An 8,749-nucleotide genomic window follows, 5' to 3' on the forward strand; every position below is an offset into this window, starting at 1 on the left:
GCTTGTCAGGTCCGGCCCTGCTAACCCAAAGCCGGACTAAGGGCAGGAAAAATTCATCTGCCCGGCGCCCGGAACTGCATGTCCTGGGCGTCTGGCGATAGGAATACCACATCCCTTTACCCAGGACTGTATCTATAACAAGGGGGCATCCTCTACGTCTTGAGGAAAGAAGGTTTCTACACCAGCACAGAAAGGGGGTTCTTTACTGTAAGAGCAGTGAGACTGTGGAATTCTCTGCCTGAGGAGGTGGTCATGGTGAACTCTGTAAAATAAATAGTAAAAAGCCACTGCAGTGCATTGATTTAAAGCGCCCGCTTTAAATCAATGATCTGCAGCGGTGTCGCGGGGGGATAAATAGCCGATAACTTATACCGGAATATCGGTATAAGTTATCGGCTATCGGCCCTAATCTCCACCGATTATCGGTCTCGGCCCTACAAAAAACGATATCGGTCGATCCCTAATATGGACCTCTTCATTGCCTCCATACAGCAGTGTTTCCCAAGCAGTGTGCATCCAGCTGTTGAAAACCACAGCTCCCAGAATGCCCAGACAGCCAAAAGCTGTCTGGACATGCTGGGAGTTGTAGTTTTGCTCTATCTGCATGCACCCTGCTTGGGAAATACTGCCATACACTGAGCGATCTCGACCTCCAGCTCAGCCCCTGCTGTACATGTGATCACAGACTCATATGGGGGCCTGCTGGGGCCAGAGGTAGGACCAGAGTGCAACAGAACAGATGGTTATGGCATGACAGGCAGGTTTCAGGTAACATTGTAAATACTGTGCCCTGAACCCTGCGAATCCTCACCCCCTTCACCCTATTGTGAGTTCTAACCCTTTACTGTTCTATAATTGTATATTAACCTTGTACTGTGTATTATCCCTCTACTATGACATTGCTGTGTGTGTTACCCCTGTACTGTAACATCACTGTGTGTATTATCCCTGTACTGTGACATCACTGTATGTATTATCCCTGTACTGTGACATCACAGTGTGTATTACGCCTGTACTGTAACATCACTGAGTGTATTATCCCTGTACTGTGACATCACTGTGTGTATTACCCCTGTACTGTGACATCACTGTGTGTATTACCCCTGTACTGTAACATCACTGAGTGTATTATCCCTGTACTGTGACATCACCGTGTGTATTATCCCTGTACTGTAACATCACAGTGTGTATTACGCCTGTACTGTGACATCACTGTGTGTATTACCCCTGTACTGTAACATCACTGAGTGTATTATCCCTGTACTGTGACATCACCGTGTGTATTATCCCTGTACTGTAACATCACCGTGTGTATTATCCCTGTACTGTGACATCACCGTGCGAATTATCCCTGTACTGTGACATCCCTGTGTGTGTTACCCCTGTACTGTAACATCACTGGCTGTATCATCCCTGTACTGTGACATCACTGTGTATATTATCCCTGTACTGTGACATCACTGTGTATTACCCCTGTACTGTGACATCACTGTATGTATTATCCCTGTACTGTGACATCACTGTGTGTATTATCCCTGTACTGTGACATCACTGTGTGTATTATCCCTGTACTGTGACATCACTGTGTGTATTATCCCTGTACTGTGACATCACAGTGTGTATTATCCCTGTACTGTGACATCACTGCGTATTATCCCTGTACTGTAACATCACTGCGTATTATCCCTGTACTGTGACATCACTGCATGTATTATCCCTGTACTGTGACAACACTGTGTATATTATCCCTGTACTGTGACATCACTGTGTATTATCCCTGTACTGTGACATCATTGTGTATTATCCCTGTACTGTGACATCACTGTGTATTATCCCTGTACTGTGACATCACTGTGCATATTAACCGTGTACTGTGACATCACTGTGCGTATTAACCCTGTACTGTGACATCACTGTGTGTATTATCCCTGTACTGTGACATCACTGTGTATTATCCCTGTACTGTGACATCACAGTGTGTATTATCCCTGTACTGTAACATCACTGCGTATTATCCCTGTACTGTGACATCACTGCATGTATTATCCATGTATTGTGACATCACTGTGTGTATTATCCCTGTACTGTGACATCACTGTGTATTATCCCTGTACTGTGACATCACTGTGTGTATTATCCCTGTACTGTGACAACATTGTGTATATTATCCCTGTACTGTGACATCACTGTGTATTATCCCTGTACTGTGACATCACTGTGTATTATCCCTGTACTGTGACATCACTGTGTATTATCCCTGTACTGTGACATCACTGTGTATTATCCCTGTACTGTGACATCACTGTGTATTATCCCTGTACTGTGACATCACTGTGTATTATCCCTGTACTGTGACATCACTGTGTATTATCCCTGTACTGTGACATCACTGTGTATTATCCCTGTACTGTGACATCACTGTGTGTATTATCCCTGTACTGTGACATCACTGTGTGTATTATCCCTGTACTGTGACATCACTGTGTGTATTATCCCTGTACTGTGACATCACTGGCTGAATTATCCCTGTACTGTGACATCACTGTGTGTATTATTGCTGTACTGTGACATCACTGTGTATATTATCCCTTTACTGTGACATCACTGTGTGCATTATTGCTGTACTGTGACATCACTGTGTGTATTATCCCTATACTGTGACATCACTGGCTGTATTATCCCTGTACTGTAACATCACTGTGTATTATCCCTGTACTGTGACATCACTGTGTATATTATTCCTGTACTGTGACATCACTGTGTATTATCCCTGTACTGTGACATCACTGTGTGTATTATCCCTGTACTGTGAAATCACTGTGTGTATTATCCCTGTACTGTGAAATCACTGTGTGTATTATCCCTGTACTGTGACATCACTGGCTGAATTATCCCTGTACTGTGACATCACTGTGTGTATTATCTCTGTACTGTAACATCACTGTGCGTATTATCCCTGTACTGTGACATCACTGTGTGTATTATTGCTGTACTGTGACATCACTGTGTGTATTATCTCTGTACTGTGACATCACTGTGTGTATTATTGCTGTACTGTGACATCACTGTGTGTATTATTGCTGTACTGTGACATCACTGTGTGTATTATCCTTGTACTGTGACATCACTGTGTGTATTATCCCTGTACTGTGACATCACTGGCTGAATTATCCCTGTACTGTGACATCACTGTGTGTATTATCTCTGTACTGTAACATCACTGTGTGTATTATCCCTGTACTGTGACATCACTGTGTATATTATCCCTGTACTGTGACATCACTGTGTGTATTATTGCTGTACTGTGACATCACTGTGTGTATTATCCCTGTACTGTGACATCACTGTGTGTATTATTGCTGTACTGTGACATCACTGTGTGTATTATCCCTGTACTGTGACATCACTGTGTATATTATCCCTGTACTGTGACATCACTGTGTGTATTATTGCTGTACTGTGACATCACTGTGTGTATTATCCCTGTACTGTGACATCACTGTGTGTATTATTGCTGTACTGTGACATCACTGTGTGTATTATCCCTGTACTGTGACATCACTGTGTGTATTATCTCTGTACTGTAACATCACTGTGCGTATTATCCCTGTACTGTGACATCACTGTGTGTATTATTGCTGTACTGTGACATCACTGTGTGTATTATCTCTGTACTGTGACATCACTGTGTGTATTATTGCTGTACTGTGACATCACTGTGTGTATTATTGCTGTACTGTGACATCACTGTGTGTATTATTGCTGTACTGTGACATCACTGTGTGTATTATCCTTGTACTGTGACATCACTGTGTGTATTATCCCTGTACTGTGACATCACTGGCTGAATTATCCCTGTACTGTGACATCACTGTGTGTATTATCTCTGTACTGTAACATCACTGTGTGTATTATCCCTGTACTGTGACATCACTGTGTATATTATCCCTGTACTGTGACATCACTGTGTGTATTATTGCTGTACTGTGACATCACTGTGTGTATTATCCCTGTACTGTGACATCACTGTGTGTATTATTGCTGTACTGTGACATCACTGTGTGTATTATTGCTGTACTGTGACATCACTGTGTGTATTATCCCTGTACTGTGACATCACTGGCTGTATTATCCCTGTACTGTGACATCACTGGCTGTATTATCCCTGTACTGTAACATCACTGTGTATTATCCCTGTACTGTGACATCACTGTGCATATTATCCCTGTACTGTGACATCATTGGGTGTTTTATCGCTGTACTGTGACATCACTGGGCATTGTTATATTTTATACGTAGGGGGCAAAGGGCAGGAGGCATAAGGGTTGTGAAGGCAAAATCCTTGCCCCAGCCCTGCACATATACCACCGCCTGTTTCTTCTCGTGTGCATGGTGTCACCTGCTGACCACTCATCGTTACTCTGTGTGATGCGCATGAGACGTTGGAACCTGTTCACACAGCCTGGATATAACAGAAGCCGCAGGTGTGACACAAGTGTGACGTCCAGCAAGCACTCCGGTGCCACAGAAGACTAAAGTGACGGTAAATGGGCGTGAGTGAGGATCATCTCCTCGGCCAATCAAAAGTTACACACCATCCGCAGCCGTACAGGACAAAACGACGGCGGCGTAGAGGCCCAAAAAGCCCTAAGCAGGCAGCGGTCCTGAGTACAGTGAGAACACGCCAACCTCCTCTACTAAACCCCTCACAATAAAGACAATGACAGCCCGCTCACATCCCGCTGTTTGGTGACAGGCCCCAGCCTCGGTGACAAAACACACTTACCGGTTTTGATAAAATGTTGCGCGTTCGCCCGCGATGATCTTAGTCACCAGTGGCCTGCCGTAGACACGGGACGCACGTGCGTCACAGATCCTGTGAAACGCGAAACGCAAGTGGGCGGAGCTGCTGGGTCACGTGACCGCTGTTGTTTTGGCGCTATTCATATAGAAAGTGGAGAGTGCTGTGCTTCCTTACAGGACCCTGAGGCCGAGCTGTGTGTGGTGGAGATATGGCGGACTACAAGTACCAGAGGGAGGACTGCTGCTTGTCAGCTCGGCAGAGAACCGTGCTAGTCCGCTAAGCGGTGTGCAGCCATAGAGAAGCGGCCTGTGTGTTCACTATCAGTGCATTGAATGTCCTGGTGATAGAGCTCTGCACCTCCAGGCCAGCGCCATGTACTGTACATGGAAAGGAAACTGCAAGTGTACACACAAGCCTGTCATCTACGGCTGCACACCGCATTGTTTAACACTTAACACACTTCATATTTTAGTCTTGAGTACACAGGGAATTTTAATTTTAGCATTTTTTTTCTTTTTAACCCCTTGGGATGAAGGGTTTTTCTTTTTTTTTTCCTCCTTACCTTTTTAAAATCATAACCCTTTCAATTTTGCACCTAAAAATCCATATGATGGCTTATTTTTTGCGCCACCAATTCTACTTTGTAATGACATCAGTCATTTTACCCAAAAATCTACGGCAAAATGGAAAAAAAAATCTTTGTGACAAAATTGAAGAAAAAACGCCATTTTGTAACCTTTGACACCTCTTTATTCTGTAGGTCCATACGATTAAAATGATAACTTTTTTATTTTTACCCTTATGGGCCGGTTTAAGGGCTCATTTTTTGTGCCGTGATCTGAAGTTTTTAGCAGTGCCATTTTTGTATTGATCTGACTTTTTCATCGCTTTTTATTAATTTTTTCATCATATAAAAAGTGAACAAAAATACGTTATTTTGGACTTTGGAATTTTTGGGCGTGTATGCCATTGAACGTCCGGTTTAATTAATGATATATTTCTGCACGTGGCTATATCTCGTATGTTTTTATTTACACTTTTTTTTATGGGAGAAGGGGGTGATTCAAACTTTTATTAGGGAAGGGGTTAAATGATCTTAACTTTTTATTTTATTTTTTTTTGCAATGTTCTACCTCCCATAGGGGGCTATATCACTGCACACACTGATCTTTTACATTGATCAATGGTTTCTCACAGGAAACCTTTGATTAATGATTCTGCCGCTTGACTGCTCATGTCTGGATATCAGGCACTGAGCAGTCATTTGGCGATTGGACTGCGAGGAGGAAGGTAGGGGACCCTCCTGCTGTCTTACAGCTGTTTGGGATGCCGCGATTTTGCTACGGCGATCCCGAACAGCCCCCTGAGCTAACTGGCATTTGTTTACTTTCACTTTAGGGTTAATAGCGCGCTACACCACGATCAGTGCCACACTTTATTAGCCACAGCCGTGGCCCCGCGTTATAGAAAGGGAGTGGCTATGCCCTCCGTCCCCAACAGGTTAAATAAAATCGGTATTCCTAAAATTGCTCTATTTTGCGCACTATAACTTTATTTTTCCATATCCGGGGTTGTATACTCGATCATTATTTGTGCCATGATCTGTAGTTCTTATTGGTGCTGTTTTTGTTTAGATGGGACTTTTTGATCACTTTTTATTCATTTTTTTTCCCTAACACATGATGTGACCAAAAAGATCAGCATTTCTGACGTTTAGCTTTTTTTTCTTTACATTTATGCTGTTCACCTCATGGGATCGCAAACATTGTAGGGGAAATTAAAAAAAAAAAAAACCTGTGTACAGGTAAGAGGTGCAATTGGGCATAGCAGCCAATCAGATTGATATTTTATTATTCAGGGTTTTTTTTGTTTGTTTTTTAAACTAAATAAAGATGCAATCTGGTTGCTATGGGCAACTGCACACAGCCTTTGAGCAATCTTCCACTATAGTTTGGACAATCCTGGGTGTGGCGATACCAAACATGTAAAATTTATTTATGTATTTTGTAACTTTGGACTAACTGAAACCCCACCTTATTGGCGATCGCGGCAAATCGCCGGTCAATTCAGACCAGCGATTTGCCGTCATCTGGCCCAATCGGCATTGCCCAGAAAATGAGAATGATTGGAGCTGTCGAACACGGGCGGCGAGGGGGGGAAGAATGGCCGGCTTACCCGGACCTGCAGAGGCGGCATCCTGGAGCAGCGGCTGCAGCAGGAGGAGTGCGGCGTGGAGAAGGCTGCAGTGACGATTGCGGTAAATGACATTCCCTGTGGCCTTCTAAAAGCTGCAAAACTACAACTCCCAGCATGCCCACACAGCCAAAGGCTGTCTGGGCATGCTGGGAGTGGTAGTTTTGCAACATCTGGAGGGTCACAGTATGGAGACCACTGTGTAGTGGTCTCTAAACTGTGGTCCTCCAGATGTTGCAAAACTACAACTTTCAGCATGCACTGACTGGGCATGCTGGGAGTTGTAGTTTTGCAACATCTGAAGTGGCACAGTGGCATGCTGGGAGTGGTAGTTTTGCAACATCTGGAGGGTCACAGTATGGAGACCACTGTGTAGTGGTCTCTAAACTGTGGTCCTCCAGATGTTGCAAAACTACAACTTTCAGCATGCACTGACTGTCTGGGCATGCTGGGAGTTGTAGTTTTGCAAGATCTGAAGTGGCACAGTTTGGAGACCACTATACAGTGGTCTCCAAACTGTATCCCTCCAAATGTTGAAAAAGTACAATTACCAGCATGGCCAGACAGTCAGGGATGCTGGGCGTGTAGTTCTGCAATATCTGGCCCTTCAGTCTGGGCATGCTAGGAGTTGTAGTTATGCAACAACTGGGGAAGAACAGTTTGGAGACTGCTAAGTAGTGGTCTCCAAGCTGTAGCCCTCCAGATGTTGCAAAACTACAACTCCAAGCATGCCTAGACTGTACAGGCATGCTGGGAGTTGTAGTTCTGCAACATCTGAAGGGCCAGATATTGCAGAACTATACGCCCAGCATCCCTGACTGTCTGGCCATGCTGGGAATAGTACTTTTGCAACAGCTGTAGACACACTGGTTGGGAAACACTGAGCTAGAGTCTGTTTCCTAACTCAGTGATTCCAACCCGTGTGCCTACAGCTGTTGCAAAACTAAAACTCCTAGAATGCACTGACAGACTGTACATGCTGGGAGTTGCAGTTTTGCAACAGCTGGAGGCACACGGGTTGGAATCACTGGTTCCCCACCAGTGTGCCTACAGCTATTGTTAAACTACCACTCCCAGCATTCTGGGAGTTGTCATTTTGCCACAGCTGAAGGTTTGGGGTGACCCCCCCCCCCCCCCATGTGAATGTAGAGGGTACATTCACACGGGCAGGTTTACAGTGGGTTTCCTTCTACAAGTTTGAGCTTTGGCAAATTTTCAGCCGCAGCTCAAACTCCCAGCGGAAAAGTTACTGTGAACCCCCGCCTGTGAGAATGTACCCTAAAAACACTACACTACACTAACAAATAATAAAAAGTAAAACACTACATACATACACCCCCTTACACGTGTGTCCCCCCCCCCCCCCCCATAAAAATGAAAAACGTCTCATACGGCAGTGTTTCCTAAATGGAGCCTCCAGCTGTTGCAAAACCACAACTCCCATTATTGCCAGACAGCCATAGACTGTCCTGGGAGTCTTGCAACAGCTGGAGGCACCCTGTTTTTGGAAACACTGCTGTAGGGTTTTGGTGGAGACAAGCCCCATCCTTGTATTGGGGTCCGCCCCTATTGCAAATTCTTCATTTAGGCCTCAAATACGCATGGTGCTCTCTCACTTCAGAGCCCTGTCGTATTTCAAGGCAACAGTTTAGGGCCACATATGGGGTATTTCCGTACTCGGGAGAAATTGTGTTACAAATTTTAGGGGGATTTTTCTCCTTTTACCCCTTATGAAAAGGTAAAGTTGGGGGC

At 44.5% G+C, this 8,749-nt stretch overlaps 1 protein-coding gene across 4 annotated transcripts in view; it reads right to left on the reverse strand.

Annotated features, from left to right (window-relative positions):
- The window catches only part of ZNF407 (zinc finger protein 407), a 598,515-nt gene extending 592,834 nt beyond the window's left edge, over window positions 1-5,681 (reverse strand). Inside the window, exon 1 of one of the 4 annotated variants that reach the window (XM_056521427.1) lies at window positions 4,787-5,681. The gene's annotated coding sequence lies outside the window, so the exon portion shown is untranslated. The other 3 variants (XM_056521429.1, XM_056521428.1, XM_056521431.1) reach the window with 3 other exon arrangements.
- Between the last annotated feature and the right edge of the window lie 3,068 nt (window positions 5,682-8,749).

The sequence above is a fragment of the Hyla sarda genome, chromosome 5, assembly GCF_029499605.1.
Source record: "Hyla sarda isolate aHylSar1 chromosome 5, aHylSar1.hap1, whole genome shotgun sequence".
Lineage (NCBI taxonomy): Eukaryota > Metazoa > Chordata > Amphibia > Anura > Hylidae > Hyla > Hyla sarda.